This window comes from Meleagris gallopavo, chromosome 4, assembly GCF_000146605.3.
Source record: "Meleagris gallopavo isolate NT-WF06-2002-E0010 breed Aviagen turkey brand Nicholas breeding stock chromosome 4, Turkey_5.1, whole genome shotgun sequence".
In the NCBI taxonomy this organism is placed as follows: domain Eukaryota; kingdom Metazoa; phylum Chordata; class Aves; order Galliformes; family Phasianidae; genus Meleagris; species Meleagris gallopavo.
Window position 1 is genome coordinate 15,969,120 of NC_015014.2, and position 21,516 is coordinate 15,990,635.

The 21,516-nt window shown below is 39.2% G+C and overlaps 1 long non-coding RNA gene across 1 annotated transcript; it reads left to right on the plus strand.

Annotated features, from left to right (window-relative positions):
* The first annotated feature begins 425 nt into the window (after positions 1–425).
* On the plus strand, positions 426–20,144 carry LOC104910581. Its single transcript, XR_004159500.1, has 5 exons — positions 426–803; positions 8,225–8,302; positions 13,318–13,417; positions 17,664–18,492; positions 19,291–20,144. It is a non-coding gene; the product is annotated as an uncharacterized LOC104910581 (long non-coding RNA).
* Positions 20,145–21,516: the final 1,372 nt, after the last annotated feature.

A 21,516-nucleotide genomic window follows, 5' to 3' on the forward strand; every position in this document is an offset into this window, starting at 1 on the left:
AATTGGTTGGAATTGGCAGGAAATATGTCCAGATCAGATAAGAAATGGTCTGCTGTTGAGGCTTCACTGAACAATTAGTAATATCAATCCTTTAATACAGAAAACTGAGTTGGTATACTGTGTATCTCTTCAGTGAGCTCAGACAAATGTGATCTTTCTGCAAGGGAAAACAAGATGTCCTTTAATTCTTATGCATTAATGAAGGGACAGTTGCTTCTAAACAAATATATTATTTGTGTGTGTTTCCAAGTAATCAAATAATGCAGCTTTTTATCTTTTGTTTAAAACAAAACGTCTTTAGCTCCTTTTTCCCTTATACAAACAGTTTCACCAGGAATATCTTTCCAAAGCCAACATTTCAGTGAAACCTTCTCTTTTGGGCAACTACTCTTCAGCTCATTACTAAATATATGCTATATACCATGGTGGTAAAATTCCCCTTCTGTAGAGAAAAACAACAAAACATAACCTGGCCTCCTTTGGCATGATTCACAGCATAGCAAGAGTCATAGTGTCCTTCCTACCTTGTGCACCTACACTCCCATTCTTCTTCTTATGCCTATTTTATGCATCATCGTATACTCGTGACAAATTTCAGGGGAGCAGACCTAGTCAGAAAAGTCAGCTTAGTATACAAGCAAGTTTTTTCCACACAACTGAGAGTAAAACTGACCAGGAAAATGAAGAGGAAAAAAATTCTAACATTACCTGTGTTTCTCAACTGCAGGAACGAACAGCTGGTCAAACTACAGAAGCAAAACGTGAAGTGAGGCTGATGGATAAGAAACATTAGTTCATCTGTGGTGAGTTGTGAGGTTTTAATTAATTTCACCTAGGCCGGTGTGAACCAGTGAAAAAAGTTTTTTTCTTTCATATTTCAGATTTTGATTAAAAAAATCAGCCTATGGCTTTTGTAGAAACTACAAACCTCATGTCTTTAATGAGCTCTAAAATGCTGCAGCTTGTGAATTTTGTCTAATAATTATGAAAGTGCTGGTGAGGATTATTCTGGATATTTTTTTCAGCTGCTTCTGCTGAGGCCAACTAGGTTTGTGTCAGTATTGGCCACACCTGTCAAACAATTTTGCTAAGTAGACCTTCAAGAACTAGGTATTTCATAAAAGTGTTTGAATTGCCCTCTCTTACATCATCACTTATATAGAAGAGATTTCTTGTCATCAACAATCTTAATGAAAACAGAAACAAAACCAGAAAATCCAGACTTCATTTTTGACCTGGGTTTGAAAAAACAATTTCTGCAAAAGCATAATGAAAATTGATTCCATCCTAAAACCACTGAGATGATAAACTTTTTAGGAAACAAACACACATTTGTATTCTCAGTCCCTCCTACTACAAAATGAGTCCAGCTTCAAATTGTCTCATGGAAGTTCAGGTTGTTTCTCCATGGGTGCTCTTTCTCTGGACTGGAAAAACACCTGCAACTTTGAAAAAGTCCATTTTTTTTTCTTTTAGTTTTGTCCAATAACAGGAAGTGTTACAGAAGCTCAAAATTATTTTGTGAAAATACACTCAAGCATTTACATTTTTTTGCTCTAATGTGCATCTTATTATAAGCCAGTACCAAAGATGTGATAACAGTCTTCAGTAGACTGACGGTAAACAAGGTAAAACACAATGGATGAATGCTGAGTTAGGAAAAAATGAAGCTGAGCAAGAGCACACTTGGCTGCATGCACTGAAGAGATGAAGGTAGCCTGATCTGCTCACCCTTTTGAGGCTTTGAGGAGCAGCATGTGATCAGCAAGATGCCAAATTAATTTGATTAAGCTGCTACTGATTTTTCAAAACGAAGAACCTGTTTCATATGAATGCATATCTGAAGAGTTCATTGGAAGTGCAGCCAAACCACAAGCTAGCCTGGAGAGATGTGTTGACTCTGCAGTTTGCTCATCTTGATCTTGTTGAAACTGGAAGCTGGGGAGAATGGATTCAGTAGCCTACTTTTTGCCACCTTCTTTTGCTTTCTGAGAGAATGTCTCTGAAACACTTTGGCTAGCAACCTAGCAGGCAGGTGGCAGGAAAGGCAACTGACCCAAAGTCACTTTGTAACTCCAATCTCAACTCTTCAAGATGTCCTTTAAAAGCTATGCTATGAAGTCATGTTCTTAAAAATAGCCGTCATCTGTGCTAACTGAAAAAGGAATGAATGAATTTAGCTTACTATCTCATTGTGAGCAGAGTGAGGTCCAGCTCAGCACTTTACTGTCTAGCCTGATATAGCCTCAGGATTCAAAGAACCCTGGACCAGCTCTATATTACTCTGAAAGCCAGAGACTTTTCCAAAGTATTTCTTAGGTAGGGAGAACTGCCTGAGCTGCTCAGATAGTTGTGTCGTATTTGCATCTCAGCTGTTTTGTTTTGTTTTTTTTTTTAAACTCAGCCTTAAGTACTGGCAGGTAGGCAAAGGCATGGGGAAGCAAGGAAAACCTTCAGGTCTTTATCAGCAGAGTGGCACATCTGCCAACTGAAACAGAAACAATGAGAGCAAAACCTGTTTCTTTATTTCATAATAGTTTTTCTTCATGCCTCCTGAAACGTTTTACCCTCACCAGGGAAGGACTTGTGTTTCTGTTATTCATAGTACCCCAGATTCATTACTGCTGGGTGCAGTTTGTGTACCTGATTGAAGCTGGAATGGCTTACAGCTCACTGCAGCTTTCCATGACTTGAGGCCTCTTGACATTATTTATGCAACTGCAAACTGACGCAGAAACACATCAAAAGGAGAAACAGAGAGGAGTAAGTAGCTAAGGAAAGGCCATAGCAGTACTGCTTGGATGCTTTGTAGGAATGGAAAGAGAAATTCTTCTCTTGAACCCTTCATTTTCTGATCTCTGTTAGTAAGGTTGATTTATGGATAGAGACATTGAGAGTTTGGCTTTCCTCTTATTGGTTTGGAGGGCTACGAATGCATGAAAAGCAATAAAGTAGAAATCTGAATGTAAACAGACTCTTCTGAAATTGCCAGTAATTGGCTGTCATGTAGACAGTGTCCTTTTTCTTTACCCTTTATGCTGTTGACACTCTCAGATCAAGACACACGAACATCTATAGGTATATAGTCTTTTGAGAGCAAACCTACCAGCCCCCCACCCTGAAATGCTACTAATAAATGTTACTATCAGGAGCCCAGGCATGTAGCAAGAGCTTGGCCTTGCCCTGAAGATAGTGTATCAGTTTCTGAAATCTAGCATGTGGGAAGAGTTCTCATCAGGGGTGTGGAAGAGATTCTATAAAGGGGGGCAATCAGGTTCATGTTCAAAAGCAAGTCTAAGGAAATGCCTTCTTGTACGATATGAGTTAGATCTGTAGAGCTTGTCACCATAGGGTGGTGGTGATGCTAGGAACTTGCAAGGGTTCAAAAAGTGACTGAATAAATTCAGGAAAAACTGAAAACGACTGAAAAGTACTAATCCCCATCACCACTTCCCATTCAAAGCGTCCTATGTCTTGGATTGGTGCAAACTGAAGAGTATATGTGGGAAACAGTGGTCAGATGCTTCCTGTGCAGGTAGGTCTTTAAACAAAAGCTAAACAAACATGCATGACACTTCAGATCAATTTACGTACAGTCAGTTAGGAATTCTTCATATAATCTACAACTATTACCAAGTGGCAGGTTCGGGCTGTTTATTTTGATTTCTTTCAGAGTAATGTGGCGTTTCCCTTAAAATCAAACCCACATGCAAATTAAATGTTTCCTTTACATTTTCTGGACTCAAACTCAAAAAAAGTGCAGTGACATTGGAATTTCCACTCCAGTGTTCCATATATTCATTGTCCATATATCCAGAGTGTATCCCCTCTGCCCTGAAGGCCTCAACTTTCATGAACAAGTATATCAAGAAAAAGCTGTTCTAAGAGTTCTCTGTAGTTAAGATAAAATGATAAAATGAAGCTTTGAAGGGCGAGGGGAGAGTGTAAAGGAAAGTGGAGGAGAGGACAGAGTGAAGGGAAGAAAAAGTTCACATGGTTAAGGATGAGCTTAAAAAATAAAAATTGAGCCAGCACATTAGAAACCACACCATGGAGAAACAGGCAGTGGCCTTGCTGAGAGGCTGATGGTTTGTCAGAGCAGAGGTAGAACTTTGTCACACTTCAAAGCCCTGACCTGGCCTAGGTTGACTGACAGCCTGTCTTTCCAATTTCTAAACTATTAATGGTTTAATTTGGCTCATACCATCTTTTATTAAATGGACATTAATTTCTTTACAGTTAGCAAAATGCTGTATGTTCTGCAAGGGTATAGCGAAGAACATGTACTGATTGCACTTTCAGCAGAAAACACAAAGCAATCCAGACTCTTAGTGTCCATTGTCTTTCTTTCAATGATCTTAGATAGATGCATCTTTTTTTAACAGTGACCTGACTTACCATATACATCCTTCAGGATATGAAATAGTTTTGAAATGTTCAATGTGTTGCATCTTCAGTATGCTAGAAAATGTGTACTGTGTAAGCCAAAAGCAACTTGGAAATATTATGCTTAGATAATTACATTTTTATATGTTATGCTGTGGAGACTGAGGTTTTGAGGCAGAAGAGGGCTGCATCGTGCTGAAATGTGCTTGATACATTTCAGTTCATAAATGTTATTTAAATGTTAGCAAGAGCTGTGTGGGACTAACACTGATCCCAAATGATAAGTGTAATCAGGCTGGACGTGGCTCTGGGCAGCCTGGTCTAGTGGTTGGTGACCCTGCCAACGTCAGGGGGGTTGAAACTAGATGATCTTTGAGGTCCTTTTCAACCCAGGCCATTCTAAGATTCTATAATTTTGATAATATGCATTAAGGTTCAGGAAAATGTGGCTACTGATGTCAGTTGATACCCAGAGATATTTGTCAGGGCCTGAGAATGCAAACAAGGAAAGCAAAGCATTGCAATATATTCATGCATTTAAATGTTTCCTTTTCTGTTGTGAAACATAAACATCAGATTTCAGATAAACAACTGACTTTTGTCATAATCATCCTGAAGTGAAATACTCAGATTTAACCTGATGCACACTGTAAAAACAACAACAACAAACCCCCATCACGGAAAAACCAAAGAGCATACCCAAATGCATTCCATCCAAAATGCATGGAATTGTTCATGGAACTGTTCTGTACCTTGGGCTGAGATTTTCTAAACTAGTCAACTTTGGTGTGGCCCTTCTGTGAGTCATGACAATGAAGTTAACACTGACTTCAGTGGAACAGGCCTCTTGATTTGTGCTGTTCTGCACACTTGAATACCCACTGCATGTTACATGTGACCTGAACAGCTTGGGGTCCTCCAGCAGGAGTTGTTGGTTTATGTAGCTGTCAGTCTTCAACTCATAGCCTGATAATCTAACTTAATTTTTAGAATGCTGAAGGAGAAGATGGTCCCTAGCCTGCTACATGGCTCACTATAATCAGTGGGGTTCCATTAAGCACACATGTTGGCTTAAGGTTTACAGGAGCCAGTCACTTCATACTTCTTGAGACACAATGACAGCATTTGTTAAGGGTTCCAGTGCCAAGGTGTTGGTAATGTGACAGTGAACTGACTGCATGAAACAAAGCAAAACCCTTGTCTTGGCACCAGTGACTGTATAGCATTGTGTTCTGCAAGAAAAGAGTCAGTGCAATAGCCAGGTGTGGACAGCAAGGCATCCTTTGTTCTTGTGGTTTCCTCTTTGAGGGCTCTGTCTCATGTAATGGAAAAAAGCTGGAAAGAGGATTTGAAGCCTGACAGTGAAGTAGCTTTTTTGAATGAAGATATTCCTGTAGTGTGCCCTCTTACACAAATGGAGCAGTATAATGTTAGACTGGTCATAACATGCTGAGTGCCTTCTAATCTTAAGCTTGGATCAAGTGCAGCTCTGATCAGCCCTTCTCTAAAGGGGCTTTAATGCTGCATAGGTCCCATCCACTGGACTTTATGTCTCTAAGAAGCCTGAAGTCATTCAATAGCAAATTTATTTGTGTTTTGCAAGCAGTACAACATTACTGCATTCCTTGTCATTTCTGTTCTCATTAGCTTGCATTCACATGCAGTTAAACACAGGGAAGCTGTTTCTTAGACGAGGATCTCCCTCTCTTTTTGAACAAACATGCAGTTTTTGTTTTGTTTTCAGATCTGTCACCATACTCCATAACTCCTCCTCAGATTAGTACTAGGCAACCACCAGGAGATGCATGGACCTTCAGAGTTGTTGCTAAAAACAAAGGGTCTTTTTCCCACAGTTAAACTCCTCTCTCCTTGAATTGGAAAGTTGTTAGTGAGCTGAGCCCTGTACCTGCTGGCCTAGCTAAGAAATAGTTCACCTAACCTGGGGTGTGGGACCAGTCAGCTACTGGCATAATTGCCCTACTCCCAGGCTGGTCTACTCTGTGAGGCAGGAGACCTGACTTTGATGGGTAGGTGTAACTCAGTCTCTAGATGCTGTGCTCCTGATAGTAAAAACATTTGCCCACTGACTGTATGGCCGAGCTTCTGAAAGAACTGTACAGTGCAACTATTTTGTCTGGCTGAATGCTTTGCAGTGTGAATAAGCTTGTTCAGAACAGGTCTGGCTGCTACTCTGATCCAGTGTATTGCCATGGGGTAAAGAAGGCCACAGCAGATGTACCTCCCAGACTTTGCTGTAGATAGGAACAGGAGCCTTGGAGAAGATACTTAATTTAAACCCATCTTACCCAAAGTAAGATAAGCCTTCTCTATAAAGAGCACTGAAATCTCATGAAAAAAGCTAGGTATTAGTATTATTAAATAAGACCTAAAGCCTTCAGCTCTTCCTTGTTTCCACTTGCTTGAGTAGTAATATGTTCATCTGATGGAAAACTCACCTGCGGTTTTCCCTGCATGAAGCTTATATTAATTTCTTCTGGGTGGATTCATAAAACATTCCTCATAATCTCCATTTATTTCAAGCTGTTTCGCTGCTCTGAATAGCACAGTATCTCATAAAGAACATCCCCTTTCCTTCAAAAAATATTTGCATTTTATTTGTGCCTCAGAGAAAGAAGAATCCAAGCTGGTTACAATACTGTATATAATGAAAAAAATATTTTGCTGTGGTGGTCTTAACAACTCTTTTTCAATTGGTCATTCCCTCACCTGCTTAGCCAGGCCCAAGCAGCTGAAGCAAGCACATCTCTGACACTGATTGAATACCTATGCAGCTGAGATGACCTAATGTCAACAATGTAGTAAGATAGCACCCAGAAGAAGGTGTCAGCAGTTTGGATCAGCAGCAATAACTATGTAATACAAACCCAATAAATAACTGGAACACCTACTGAAGAGAATGCACGTTTGCTCCCAGGCATACACGTGAATGAAAAGTTGCATCATGAAGGAAGGCTCTGTCTAAGTGCAGCAAACAAAGGTGGTTTTGGCTCCATCAGTGTCTTCACTTGAAAAGCATTGCTGGTGATTATAAATCAAGATTTGCATGCCCACTCCAACGCCAGTGATTTATTCTACCACATAAAACACTCTTACAGAATGCATGTTGATCAAGACTCGGTTTCTGCTTTTGACAATCAATGCTGCTAAAATACACGAGAAAAAGGTAACCAATAAAAATCAGTACTTTACAGTGCAGATAAAATAGGAGGGAGGTGGTACCTGCTGCCTGTCTACATCAATAATCCTAGTAGAGAGTCATCCCTTGCCTCCACTGAAAATATTCTTTGAGTGCAGTTCAGTGCAAGCAGTATTTAAGGGCACTTTATGTGCAGGGAAATTTATATTATTCCATGTTAATGCATACAGAATTACTGGAATTGGCAAAAGACTGCCAGCTATTGGTTGTAATGGCTTGAATTTTCCTTTATGACTTGATCAGAGCCCTCGGGTGTAGGTGATGCCTGAATTACAGACATATTTTAGTGAATTTAGTTGTCATCCACCTACCTGTCTGAGAAAATGTCTCTGTTTCTATTTCACCACAATTTTAAATTGTTTTAGGATGAGGACTGTCTCATATTTCTCTGGTCTGGTTTTCTTTTTCTGCTAGGTGTATGCATAGTCTCCAAAGTAAGCAAATCAGTGATTTCGAAGGAGGATATTTTATGTACAGGAGGCCCTACATAACAAATAGGAACTTTTTAACAAAGTGAAATGCAAAGTTATTGAAATATTCTGTGGCTCCCTCTGTAGCAGAATAATTTAAATTGATTTTTTTTTTAATGGATTGTAATCATTACTTTTAATTTTCTTCTAGAAAGTGCTTGCTACAGTTCAGTAGTGGAGGAAGGCAACAGCTGGTCTGCGCATTTGTGAGTGAGCAGCATTTAATAAGGTAATATGTTAATTTTCTAAGTGTCAAGAACTACGAATTCATGCCAGGCCAAATTAATGCACATTTTCACACAGCACAGTGAAGGGATACCTAAGCAAGCAATGTTATGTTTAGGATGCTTGTAAAGCAGCTATCTTTTTAAGAATGAGAGGAGAACCTCTATGTTGCAGAGAAATGATTGAACCTCAGTTGTTCCCCCCCCACAGAATTTTGCTGGCTCTATCTGGTGCACCAAACACAGGTTCCCATCCCTCTTCTGCCATAAAGAGCCCTGTAGTGTTTCATTAATATGAATAAAAACTAACTTTCCTTTGTCTGCCAAGACAGAAGTATGATATAGTTTGTAGTGTAGATAAAAAGCAGTTCTCAAACTCTATTAAACTTTTAGGGTAGGCTTTTTTGCTCCTCTCCAAAACCAAATAGTAAATATTGACTAAAGTATCAATATTTATCTTGAGGGGAAAATAAATCTTCCTTTGCAGAACTATAAAGCCATTTTTTTCAGAGTGAGAGATGACTCAAATGGTTAAGTTTCCCAATAATAATCTCAGCAAATTCAGCAAACTGAGTACATTAAGGGAACAGTCAGCTCAGGAACATCTAGAACTTCGATTTTCCTCAGATGGAGAATCTTGCTGAGGTACAAAGCTAGAACTCCATGAAAGTCCAGTGCGCTCTGCCTCTTACACAGTTGCCTAATGTTGTGCTGAAGAGCAAAATTTCTGGTTTTCTCACTGTGAAAGTGCTATTTGAATTCAGCACCATGAATGGAATAAAAATAATAAGTTTATTTTGATGTCTGAAATTCTTAAAGATCAGTTCCAAAAACCTGTTTTGGTCCAACTCTGGGTGCATCAAAGACCTCAGAGGAATCTCCAGCAAAGTGTGCGTTGAAATAAAAAACAAAACAAACACCTTTCTTCTATAATCATACCTATTAGATCTTTTCCTTCTATTTGTCCTGTTCTAGGTAGAGTTACTGCTTCTATTTTCAAGCTTTTGAATGCATGACTTATGTAATCTAAAAGTATAATGCCATCACATACATGGTATGGTAGAGATACAATGTCATCTATGCGTTCTCAGGAGCAGTGCCTAAGTCAGTGCCAAACCAGGCTTAAGTTGTGTGAGGATGGCAAAAATATAATAGAGAATGAAAAGGCTTTTGTGAGAGAAAAGTGAGGATGGTGGTGGTGGTAATATGATGCAGAAAAAGACTCCAGGGAATTATTTAATGCTATGCCTGTAGATCGAGGGCTTTAATAAAATAAAAAGAGCAAAGAGAAGACTCTGCACTCTGATGATGGATGAATATGCCTGTTTTGGTACTTCTGGGATGGATTACGCTATTGAAAAACCATTCAACATTGGCTAAAGAACTGTAATATATGTGAAACTCCACAGTTAATGCATCATTAAATAATTTGCTGCAACTGATTTATAGGTGCAATATACTACACTGTGTCAAACGATGTGGGATAATAAATGGTATCACAAAAATATACTATTGAAACTTTTGTTCTAATCAGTCTTTTGAGTTTTAGTAGAACATAGTTCTGCAGAATGGAATTGTCCTATTGATCTTGATAGAGTAATAGGTAAAAGCTTCATGCTGTATATGTTTTAAGGCTTTTTTAAGCAATCTGGTTTGTGGTCCAGTGAATCAGGCAGCAGACTGTGACTTGTGGGGCTTGCACACTCTTTGCTCTGTCATTGAAACTCTAAGCTGCCTGTATAAGTTCCTGCTGGCTGAATCCTGTAGTGCTGACTTTGAGATATGTATTCCTTTTTTCCATGGGCACAATCCAGGATCCCATCACTTGCCTACATGTATTGGTTATGTAGAGCCAAGAATATCAAAATTCAAAATAACATGTGAATCCAGCCTTCATATGTCTTGGGTGACTTACTGCTTCCAAGGGACATCTCCTCACCCTCTATATTCACCATTCAGAAGAGAAACTTGTTCCCTCTCTTCTGAAAGGGATTTGATAGGATCATGGAATATCCCAAGCTGGAAGGGACCCACAAGGATCATTGAATCCAACTGCTGGCTCCACACAGGACCACCCAAAATTCAAACTCTATGGCTGGGAGCACTGTCCAAATAGTTCTTGAACTCCGCCAGCGTGGGGCTGTGACCAGTGCCTGAAGAGCTTGTTACAATGCCCAACCACACTCTGGTAAGGAATCATTTCGTAGTATCCAATCTGAACCTCCCCAGATTCAGCTCCAGGCTGTTGTTATTTTCTGCATGTTCTGGGGAGAAAGCATCACTACCCCCATTTACTGCTCCAATTCAGTGGTTCAGATCTTTACAGAAGAAATGAACAGGCTCAGTTCAGATCTTGCCCCAGATGTTCTTCCCCTTGCCTCCCCACTCTACTTTCCAGAACTCGCCTAACCTCATGGTTGCAGTGTCTTGCTGAGCAATGTTCCTAGCCACTTTTCCTGAATGAATGTTATCAGTGTTATCAGAAAATACGCATTTACAGGGCCAGCTAAGAAGGGAATTTTGACCTTGACAAACCAGTGGTGGAACTTCCAACTGGAGAAGGTCTCCTTGTCCCTTGGGGACTGCCTTCATACTTTGTGGATGTCCTTTTGGGGACTCATGCAAAGAGCCATGACGTTCAGGCACTGATGGTCGGGTGCTGGAATGGGTTGCCCTGGTAGGTGGTGGAGTCACTGTCTTTGAAGGTGTTCAAGAACCATGGAGAGATGTTGTACTGAGGCACATGGTTTAGTGGGAATTACTGGTGAAAGGTGGACAGTTGGACTGAATGATCTTAGAGGTCTTTTCCAACCTTGGTGTTTCTATGATTCTGCATTGCCTAGCACTATGATAAAATTAGTGGATAAGTTAAATTAATTAAATTAATAAATTAATAATGTATTTGATTAATTTAGGGGCTCTAAACTTTTGTACTGCATTGTTTCTTTTCCGTCATCATAAATTATTAAGCAGGTATTTTCTGCAGCTATATTTCAGCCTATAGGAAATAATTCCTAAGATTCAATTTATGCTGTTCGTACTGTGTCATGCTATGTCATGCTATAATTAAAATATGTAATCCTTCACATTTTGTCAGAGTGCAGGGTACACTAACAAACTCAAAATTACCCTAACAGACCTCACTGAGACCTTTGACTCACACATGCTGCTCGTGGGCCAGGAGCCCTATTTAATCTCTCGAGCCTTCAGTCTTGGCCTGAGCAGTGTTGTAGGTATTCTTGCTCTAATCTTGTTAACAGATTGTTTTTCAGGTTTTTTGGGCTGGCCATAGACCAGATGTTACTTTGCCGGATGATAGAAGCTGCTGCTGCCACTGCTCTGCCTGGGCTGCCCAGTTCAGACACTGCAGAGCTGTGGTGAGCTCGCTGCTCCTGCTCACATAATCACCCTCAGCTCCCAGCTTGCCTTCCTGTGTGAAGTGACCCAACTCTTTTTGCTCTCCAACACATATAACTTTTACTGGAGTAATCTTGAAGGGAGTGGTTAGAATAAGATTTCAAAATGGATGTTTCATTACCTTGGTTAAAGGCAGCATTTTGAAGTGTTACAAGTGCTTCAAAGTGTGAGGTCCATTTTAGGAGTGCTGTGGGAGAAGATTATCATGGATTGCTATAGAGTCATAACTCTTAATATTTAAGTGATTTTAAATTTCTGTCATGAGGTCAATAAGATTTCTAGCAACAAGACTTCTAAAAGCATCAGAGTTGCACCCAGTAGCACCCAGATACCTTTGGAAACTGATGGAACAGGTGCTAGTAAAAGATGATATTCCACTGTTGAAGGGGAAGTGGACCCTAATTTATAAAATAAAATATTAGGTTTTGCCAGATTCAGCATGGCAGTGCTCCTTTCAGCATATATGTTCTACAGAAGTTGATGCAAATTGTTGCTTTAGTTTCAGTTGGTCCAAGAGGTATCAGGCACTCAGAAAAAACCAGGAGCACACCAGCAACTTTTTGTGAAACAAGTCCAATTCTTTGCTAGTGCAAATCAGGCTATTCTTGCTGAAATCCATGGCCTCAGTTGCAGAAATTAGTGAAGTGTAATCAACTTATGGGAAGTAAGGGAAGTACTCTAACTTTTCTTTAATCCAACTGAGAATCAATACTAGGATATTAACTTATTTTTGTAGTTAACAATAAATGTTTCCTAGATGAAATACTGACCTAAACAGTTCCATCAACACCATCATCTCTTTATTACCATTTTTACTGTATCATATTGTGTGTACTGTGTAGCTATTGCAAGATAAGTAGAACTACTGACAAGATGGAAAACCAGCTAAAGGAGCCAAGTTTATTTTAAGCCTTGAAAATACACTAGCTTTGAGAAAACAGGAGCTTGTAAAGGACCTGTGAATTATAGTCCATTGTCAGAAATGTTGCAGCTAATTAGCAGCTAAAGTTTCCGGAGAAAAAAAACTCTGACATGATGGAATGGCTGTTTGCAGAGTCTCAGCCTATAGGTGTTTTGATGCTGGCATGGTTATTGATGGGGCTTCTACACTAAATTAATTTAAAGGAAGGGAAGCAGCACAAGGCTCCTAAATAAAATGAATGTTCAGTAGCCTGTTTACTACTTGCTTACTGACCACTGCTTTTTCAATTATAGTGTTTTCAAGAGATGCTGTTATATGGTGGAAAGTGAGATTTTATGGCCCTTCATCTGTTCTGTATCACTTACTGCTGCTGTTAGTGTTCTGTGGGTTGGGATAAGAGTTGGAGGCCTTGATCATTGCCTCCTTAAGCACAGAAGAACATATGTCCCTGTCCCAAAGTATTTGCATTGGATCATTCATGGCCTTTTAAGCACACAGCAAATTATCTTACCACCTCCAAGGGATATGAGGAGCTTCACTGCATGTGCACAGTCATGCAGGAAACCTTCTGCTGGCTCTCAGCAAGTAAAGGTTGACCAAATAATTGGTGTAGCTCTCAAATTGGCCTCTCCCTAATATTCTGCTTTTCTTTTAACTGCTGAACTTTGATGCACTTTCTAGAGAAGAAAAGAAGGAATAATGTAACTTGAGGTGAGTCTTGGTGACAATGTGATCCAGCATAGAAAGAATTGCCTGCTGCTATGGAAATCACTTGTGTGAGGTAAGAGCATTTGATTAATGAAATATCACCATTCCAGTTGCATAAATGAACAAATAAAAATGGATGTTAATGACACATAGCTTGCTAAATCTTCCTGTCTTCTCAATGCACATTCATATCACCTCAGCAAAGACCTCTTTGCTTTCAGTTGTTAATTCCTGTTTTTTTCCTTGAAAGAGTTATGTGCAGATATTGCAGCCTTCCTGCTGTAAATGCTGATTCGGTACTGATCACGCTGTATGTGATTCAGAGAAATGAAGAGGAGATTACCAGTTTCTTATATGTGGGCTGAATGAGCAGAAACACGTGTGCCTTCTAATATAGCTTACCTCATCAGAGGTACTTTTGAAAAAATAGTATGTTCTAAACAGTCTTTCTTTGTCTGGATCAGTCTGCACAAAGGAGGGAGCTAGAATTAATTATTGCCACTTGTAGATTTTTGAAGCTTGTTTCTGCAAATATTATTACAACCTGGACATCATTTCTGTAATTTAAATAAACTATTGGCACTTTACTGACCTCACTCCCTTGCAGCTATTTCAGGAATTAGCTCTCCCTCTTGTGGTTACTGTCAACAGTTCTGGTCTGTTACAGAAGACTGAATCGTGCTCTCAGACTTGCTCACTCTAGTGCTTGCTTGAGATTTTTCTGTGCTCTGTTTATTAACTACAATAGGAGACAAGCTTGTGGAAAATAGCTTCTAAAGCATTCTTCCAACAGTATGCGAGTTCTCCCTGCATTTGCTAAAGCATAACAGATACTTAGAACAGAATGTATAGATGTCAGCACAAGTTTTGTTTTGAATACTTTTCCCATGAAGGACATCACTATTCCTTTAAGGAATGATCTCTCACTGAAGACAGTCAAATTTAGCCATTCATCCACCACATAAATATTAATTCATAGCTACTAGATTGTTTTTTTGTTGTTGTTGTTGTTTTTGTGGTGGTGGTAATTTGAAATTGTGTTACAAATGCCTGGTCTGTCAAAGCCTGCATACTAATTGTAAGTAAATGTGACTCCTCATCTTTATAAGGAAATAATATTTTAATCTCAGGACTGTCACTTTACATTGGGAATGATGAAGGCTGGCAGTGGTGTCAAACAGCTCATCACATCTGATACTTAAAAGGCTCTTAAGCTTGGTTAATTGGTGAAACAGTAGAATAAGGAGACAATCAACAGTCTAGTGAATGATTCCATTTGTATTTCTCCCATTCATAAGAGTCTGTGCTATTTTACTGAAGAATTACTATTTTGTGGGAGAACATAATTCAGCAGGTTATGGGGAGCCCTGCTTTTGGAAGCAAATTAAAGGAAGATTGATTTTTTAATTAGTGTGTACATAAATCCAGATTTTCAGAAATGCACTTTGAACTCAGAATTTCCAGAATAATTTTCTTTTTATTAATGGCAATAACAAGCAGATTTGCAAAGATCATCATGTAGTAGTTTTGGGAAGTGTGGCTGAATGCAATGGATTCTCGAAACCGTGGTCCAAAATAGGGCAGATTTGGGTTTATTTTCTTGTGGTGGTTTTCTTTGAAAATCTAGCCATGTCAGTCACAGGTATTGCTGCTGGAACTTGCTTACTGACAAACCTGGAGTCAGCCTTTCATTGTGGAACTGTTCTTGAAATTTTGTTGCTATGATCTCAGTTAAAGCTGCCATCCCTAGCTGTCTGGGGGTCTGTTTATGAAGTGTCCTGTAGACAAGTCACTGTCTCCAGCTTCAGGCTTAAAGTAAGCTATGTGAACAGTGTTAACATGGCCTCAGTGGGTTCCTGCTGACTACCTTGTGTGCTCTTCCTCTCATCGGGTCTTATTGGCTTAATACCACGCTGTCAGCACTGAGCACACATCTGCTGGCAAAATATTGTGTATAGATATCTGTTTTCCTAACAGATATCCTGTTTTCCTAACAGCGGCCTCCCTAGACCTCTGAATCAAGCTGGTTTCCCTAGGCACTCATCTGTCGCATCAGACTTCTTTTCTTTTCCCTGGAGGTGGAACCTTACAGGTTTGCCATTGAGATGAAGATTTGGCTCCCAGAAGCAAAATCCATTGTCACCATCTGCTTTGTTTAGGACCTAGGTGCTCTGTGGGACTTCAGAAGAATTAAACTAGTTTCTTGTTTTTGCTAAGACCTAAAAGCTGCACTGAGTCAAATTAAATCCCCACGTCTGTCCATGTCATGTCCCTGATCCTGGACCTGCCTCACGTTTGAATTGTTTAAGCATCTACTTAGAGCATAACTTCTGCATAAGCCCTGGCCGCAGAATTTGCTTACAGTATAGCACTGAGAGAGCACCAGACTGTAATGTATATATCAGAAATGCACCTGTTGTATAAATATTGTAAGGACAAGAGGAATTGTCTTGGCAATAGATTCTGTCAGAAGTTCCCAAATCCAAATAGCCTCCTAGTAGTTGGTGTTTCAGGTACGTACTCGCTGTATCTAAAAAGCAACTGGGAGGCAAAAAAGCAATAGGGAAGCTATAATGTGAGTGTTTTGCACAGCCATTAAACTCTTCTAGTGCAAAAATTACCAGTGTGCCATAATACCCAATATCTGCTGTGGCACAGGATGGAATTTTTGAAGTTATAGTGAATTTGGAAAACAATGAACTCTCTCTCACCCACAATTGTGTATGCTGCACATGATAAACTTTTACAAACAGCTTCACTCTCTAAAGGTGTAAAATTGCACTGACATAAAATAACAGTCTAATTGAAGGAACTTCCCCCTAAAAGGGTAAGGAAAGCAGAGGCAGTAGTGTGGCTACCTATGTCTGACTTGCATTTAAAGAAACAGAGCAATGATATTCTGAATGGGAATCGTCAGCCATCTTTAGTCCAAGCAGTTAAGCTAGTTGAGAAAATTCATCAGGGATAGACTGTGCAAACTACAGGGTCCTTGAATTTATTAGAATGAATCCTAAAGCAGACTGATTTCCCCCTCAGAAGTTGCAGAAAAAGAGTTATAAAACTGTATGCCTATGTAACAGAAATTGCCAAACTGTATGTAGTTAACTGGAGTATGTTCTGAATGCTGCTTACCGCATAATCGTGGGGTACTAAATCATTTGTAGATTATCTGATTCCGAGTCAGTGCTTCATACGTAGCAAAGCAGCTCTCTTATTGTGATCTATTGAGACACAGCCCTTTGACCAGCCCTCACTTCCCTCCTCCTGCCTCACACACTTTGAGGATGTACCAGCAGCTCCAATGTAGGTTGAAACTGTGAACAGACAACCTTGCTAACCCACCAACTCTCCATATCAATGAAGGGAAAGCTTTATGGTCTACATAGCATGTTGATTACATGGTACTATTTATATCATCTGGGAGATATTTATACATCTTCACAGGAGTGAAAGTACTCTTTAACTTGATAAAAGGACTACATGTCAGAAAGCTGATGGGCAAAATACAGCCAAGGGTTATCACTTTGGTTCTCAAATCAAATTAGTCTTGATTATATCTAAAATGATAATGGCTCACATTCTTTGTGTAAGAAAGTGCAAAACTGAGCAAAACAAGAAAGAATTAAATGGGTATTTTACACCCCATATTTCAGTGCTTCACCTGCTAAGAACAGAATATCTGAAATTACAGTGAAACCAGCCTGTGATAGTCAAATTAACATCTACTGATGCTGTAGTTAAGATTTTTAACTAAATCTTTTAGCCCTCTTAACTGAGTAGTAGTGCCACTTAACATAAAATTAAGGCATAATAAATCAATGCCTTCTTTTTAATAGGGTAGCCAATTCAGAATTGTTTTTACAGCACCCCACAGGATAACAAATGGAAATGCTGTGTTTGTGCTGCCACCCTAGTCTCTAGTAATGTTCTACTGTTGTCCCAAAGACTGGCCTCTCTAGCTTGTTGAGCAAGGAGCTGATGTGCACACACAGGCACAAAATATTTATTTCATTTCTGCATAGAGATGAGTGCTGATTAGTTCATTCACAGGATTACCATGCCTTCTCTGTAATGCTTCTTGCATCAGCAGCATACTGACTGAACTTTCTTGGATTTATTTCATCTCATTCTGTAATTATGCTTGGATCAATGGAACAACCGTAGCTTTTATACAGGAGGCTGTGTATTCATTATTCTTCAGTTTTACACCTTGCCTTCACTAAAGTCAGAGGTCTCACTCCTAATTTCAGTGGGAACAGGACTGACGTAACTATTTCTTATGTTCTCTAACTAGAAGGAAGTTGTTTTGATATTCACAGGTGCTAAACAGAGCAAGCCAATTACGTATCACATTGAAGAGAAAAAGAAAAGAAAAAGTATGCTTGAAGGTAGATATGAGTCTTTCCAGGAAACCTCTTTGATCTGCATGATGATTTTGTCCTTTAAACTCTCAAATTGTGAGCAAACAACATGAAAATGACACTAGTGAGATATTTTTCATCATTTTCAGCAATCATTATAGTTTATCTCATCTGTTTATATTAATAACCCTTTGCAATTCTGACACTGAAATCTGTTTTTTCCTAAGAGTGTTCTCCTCAATCACCCATGCACAAACATCCAGTTAATGGGAGGCTGTTGACAGGGAAATTAGCTTCTATCCTCCTCCCCCCTCCTCTTTTTTTTTTTTTCTTTTGGTTTGTTTGTTTCATTTTGTTTTATACCAGCAAAAGAGATGAGGCACTCTGTCTTGAGGAATTCATGCAAGGACACTCAGCACTGGAAGTGGCTGAAAGATGTCTGGGATTTGCATTCCATAGCCTGAGCCTCACAGCCATAAGGGGAGAGCAGAGACAGGGGGAAAGAAAGAAAGTCAGAACGGTGTGATGTTGGTTTTCTCTGCACAGTGGAAGAAAGATTGGCCTTATATGAACGTTTGTAGGACTTTGTGGTCTTCTGCATGGAAGAGTACTTTCCTCTATTAAAATAACTTTTAGCCCATCTTGACTTCCTTCTACAGGATCTACCCAAAAATGCACACATGGAACTTAAAGTCTGGAAACACATTTTCTTCACCTCAAACCAGGAATGGCTTCTCAGTTATTGCTCAGGGGATAGAGGAAAGGGACAATGATGATTTAGAAATGGGTGAGTTGTCGGTAGGAAAAAAGAGTGAAATTTCAGGGAAATTTAGAGAGCAGCTAGTAGGCTTCTGGAGGACTCTACGAAGGTTCAGGTCTCCTCATTCTGTCCCGGAAAAAAGAGAAAGTGTCTGAAGGCATGGTGGGGTTATCCGCTGCCATGGCACTTACCAGGGGAAGTGGCAGCTTTCTGAAACAAAAACCTCAGCCAGGGACCCCAGACCCTGACTTATTCTTTTCACTGCAAGTAGGTCAGTACCTCTTTTCAAACTCGGGAATGAGAACAATGAGAGTACAGCCAGCACTCAGACATCCTGGTCTTTAAATAAGGCCAACAGTGGGCTTGGTGACCGAGGCGCTCATTTAGGATTTGACCACTTCCTTGTGGAAATTCCCTCAAATCAACTCGGGTCTGTTGCTCCTGACTTGGACTGCTTTGATTTCATCCTGCATAGCAGTGAATCTCACATATCGTTCTTAAGATTCAGCTGCATTTCCAGCTTATTTCCCACCTGGCCCAAAATCTTAGAGGTAGATTCACAGGCAGGCACTGTCTGACTAGCATTGTCCCAGTGGCACAAAGCAAATATAAAGCAGGTCATAAAGACTTTGAAATTGAGTTTATGGTTGCTGCAATGTGCTAGTTACGTAGCCTTCAAGGTAGCAAGGAAATCAAACTACTGTCTTGTTCAAATGATATTCCACTAGAGGGTGTACGTACTTACTGCTTATCAATAATTGTCTTATTGTTTCTTTGGGTTCCTCTAATTCCCATCTGTCTGATGTTTCCATTTGTTGCTTCTAGGTTGATCCTGGAATTGCACATTTTTCATGGAAGGAGCTAATTACTACAGTGCTTTTACTGTGCTCTGGTGATCCATCATTTGCTTTTCTTTAGCTGCTTCAATGCAAATTGTCATAATTGTTATGACTGTGTGCCTGAAAGAAGGAATTATCATCTCAGATAAAAGAGAAATTCAGCACTTGGAGTTTGAGTCTAGAAATAATTTTACAGCTGTTTTGCACACACGAGTTTGAAACTCAGCCTTTGGTGGAAGATTCCAAGACAGGTCTCTCTCATTTGCAGTGGAGTAGTGGGACATACTACATATCTGCATGGTGCTCCTTCCAGACTGTTCTCCTATGGTGTGATGGTACATGACATGCATATCACTGATTGTCCATGAGGTCAGAGGATTTGAAAGAACTCTTCCTTTCTCTAGTCTTAATATTCACCCTTACACCTGGTTGACCCTCTTTCATCCCACATGACTTTCAATTATTCCTGTAGGTGAAGTTATTTTGATATTTAGATACTTTGATATTTAGATACTTAGATATTTTGATACCAGAAACTCAGAACAAGGTTTTGTTCTCCCATCACCTCAGCTGATGTCTCATACACAAAAGAAACAGATTCCAGCATGTTTAGCCAAAAAATCCTGCAAGAGTTACCACAAGGCACATTAGAGAGACTGGATTTTGCATGTATTTACAATTCGGGACATAGTACACTTGTTATTTCTCTTGCTTGCCCTTCCCACCCCTCTAAAGGAGAAAGGCAGTTGCTAATGCAAAATTTTACTTCAGGTTTGTGGAAATCACGGAACAGTGAATAAAATGTGTTACAGGTTTTCTAAAAAGGCAGTTGTCTCTAGAAAGTGCTGATATGCCAAAAAAAAAAACCACAACCAAAACTGTTACTAAGAAGGAATGTATTCTAGTAAGATTTGGGAATGAAATTACATAATTGCTATTTTCTTTTTAACTCATTATATTACATGAACTTCTAAATGATAAAAAACATTAATTGACAAAACAATAATTTTGATTTCTAAATTTTGATCCAAGAATAGTTTCTATATTTCAAACTAATTCAAAATAGCTTTTTGACATTTAAAAATGTTTTACAGGATGGAAATCCCAACTTTTTATGTGACAGGATCATTTCAAAATGTAAGTTAATTTTGGATACGTAAAAGAAAATTTGGAGCACTTAGACTTTGTTTTGTTCCTTCAGCTGAAGTTTTCAAAACAAATGAAAAGACTAAAACACAAACTTTCTTTAATCAGAAAATAAAACAAAGACCACCTAAACCTCCAGCTTCACAATAAAGCTTTGAATTTTGTGTGTGTGATTTGTAGACCAGAAAAAAAAAAAAAAAGGGATAAGTCATTAAGTACAAACCTCACATACAATTTGAACGCAAACAAAACAGAAGCAACTTTAAGTTCCGTGCTTTTTACCCCATCAGAACGTGATATGAGAGCCTGCTTCTCCACTCTACAAGTAGAGAAAACGAATAGATGATTAGAAATAACAGCTTCCAATGCATTAACAGCAAATAGAAAAACGCATCACAATGGGAAGCTCCACGTCAGAAGCATCAGTTTCCTTTGCTCATTGGTTGGCCTGGGACAACCTTTGAGGGAAAGCACTATAGAAATGTAAATGAGAATAAGGGAATGAAGATGGTGCATGAAAGTAGGGGAGAAAAACACACTGCAAATGATGTCAGGACTTTAGGATTAACTGATTCATCTTCTTGTTGGGATACAGTGGAGATGGATAGGAGAAGGCAGGAAGAAGTAATCTGCCTTAGGAGGCTACTTAATAGAATAATAGCTAAAAGCAAAGAGATAATATATAGACGTAATTGTGAAATATAATCAGATTCCCATCAGCTTTATGCAATATTGTGTCTTGTGCATCCAAAGGTGAGTAAAAACAGGAGGGACAAGGACATTTTTAAAGAATACACTTTCCAGATGCTTTTCTTCTTCTTAGTCCTAACGTAACATGAATAATAAGGAATAAGGTTTTAGTTTGCTTGTTCTTTCGTCCACATTTCTTTTAAGTATCTAGTCTGTTTTGTGTCTAGAAAAGTTGAGAAATCCAACTGTACTAGTTTCCCTTTGTTATCACAGCTGCCAGCAGTAGCCTTTATACTTTATTTTTTTAATTTGAACAGTGTATGTGATAGAATAATATTACACAGTGAGAATCACATCCTTCTATTCTGCCATTCAG